Source organism: Hevea brasiliensis, chromosome 3 (genome assembly GCF_030052815.1).
Source record: "Hevea brasiliensis isolate MT/VB/25A 57/8 chromosome 3, ASM3005281v1, whole genome shotgun sequence".
Lineage (NCBI taxonomy): Eukaryota > Viridiplantae > Streptophyta > Magnoliopsida > Malpighiales > Euphorbiaceae > Hevea > Hevea brasiliensis.
Genome location: NC_079495.1, coordinates 79,542,170 through 79,543,856, shown reverse-complemented (window position 1 = coordinate 79,543,856; position 1,687 = coordinate 79,542,170). Strand labels below are relative to the sequence as shown.

The 1,687-nt window shown below is 35.4% G+C and overlaps 1 non-coding gene across 1 annotated transcript; it reads right to left on the bottom strand.

The window, feature by feature from the left end:
* Nucleotides 1-1,023: 1,023 nt before the first annotated feature.
* LOC131179012 (small nucleolar RNA U3) lies at nucleotides 1,024-1,241 on the bottom strand. The gene has a single exon (XR_009148019.1). It is a non-coding gene; the product is annotated as a small nucleolar RNA U3 (small nucleolar RNA).
* Nucleotides 1,242-1,687: the final 446 nt, after the last annotated feature.

Below are 1,687 nucleotides of genomic sequence, written 5' to 3'. Positions count from 1 at the left end.
ATTTTATGATGATTTGAATATGCTATTGTTTTGCAAACGTGATTATTGATTTAGAAACTCTTGAAAGTTGTTTTGAAACCACAGTTAGCATGACAGTCCCTTCGGAACTCCCCAGTAGTAACGGCTACTTGGGGTTTTATAATTGATATTGATTATGTCTCCCATTAATAATGGTTAGTGGGGTAAGACTACATGAGTACTCATTAGCTAGCTAGCCCTTCCCTCATTAATAACGGTTAGTGAGGTTGAGATTGCTTTGTCGTGGTGTACAACACGGCACTGATCGTGAAATTTTGTGTCATGGCCTGAACTATGTGTTGATGTTGGCAACACTAATGCTTTGTGAATTGTAATTTATGATGTGTAATTTCTCATTTGAAATGTTATTCCAATAAATGGCTCTTATGAACTTAGAACTATTGTGAAGTTTTCATGCTTAAGAAAAATGTGATTTATTATGCTTTGACAAATTATGTTTTACTTTAAGTTTTAAAGTTATTAGTTGTGCACCACTGAGTGATATACTCAGCGATAGCTTCTTTATCTTTCGCAGTAAGGGAAAGGAGAAGGCTGCCGAGTGAGAGACTTGGAAGCAGCATTTTGGTATTGTTTGTGGGTATATATTGTAGTCATACCCTTGTAATTTCCTTTTGATGTATTTTGTACCTATATGCATGGATGTACGGACATTGAGCAGTTTGTATTTAAAAACATTGCATTGCTATCACATTTTGAGTTTGTAATTATTTTGTATTTTACTTTGAGACTTATGAAAATGTAACTTTTGCAATATTTAGTCTATCATTATTTCCAATGAATGTTTGCATGGAATTTTAACTATTCTCATACAGTTTTCCGCAAAAGAATTGATAAGATAAAAAGCTATGGTTTGTTTTAAAATCCTTTGTAGCATAACTAATGGGTTATCGGTAGGTGGAGTTCGGTGATTCATTAGGCATGCTACGGGAACATGTCATGCCTTACAAGGGATAAGGTGTGACATGTTTTAGTGGTATTAGAGCTAATCTGTCAGACAACCGTGGGACCACCCCAGTCAGGGAATTCTGACTGAGAACGATCCTCTACAGCCAAGGACAACTCCGAAGAACTTCCCCAACCGTTAATCACGCTCTGATCCCACGGTCGCAATTCATCAACCAGACTTGAGTTCCTGTCTCCTTTATGCTAAAGGATACAGAGGTATGAGCCTATAGAACAGACACAGCTCCGAATTAGGCGATTCAAAAAGGAAAATAAAGTTAAGACCTAAATGAACAATTTTCATGAAGAACATCTCACCAAATTATGATCGAAACTAGGTAAAAATTGGGTTCAAAGATTGGGGCACCAAACTGTCCCAAAACCAAAATATTCTAAAATTTTCAAAGCTAACTTGGGATGCATTAGACATGCATATAATGAGTTCTTGGTAGCAATTGAGATTGGTATTGAGGTATTCTATTTGTGTATTTTCAGTAAAAAAAGAAGTTGGAATGGACAAGGAGAAGTAGGTAACAATAAAGGAGAGCATTGAAGGTTTGTGCACAACTAACATTTTTCTTTGTTTTAGCTTCGTAAATTGATTTGAATAAGTTTATTTGAATGAGTTTGATTTGAAATGAGTTTATTTTGAATGAGGTATGTTTTTCTCTTGTATTTGAGGAATTTGTGTGTTGCCACCCCTTTT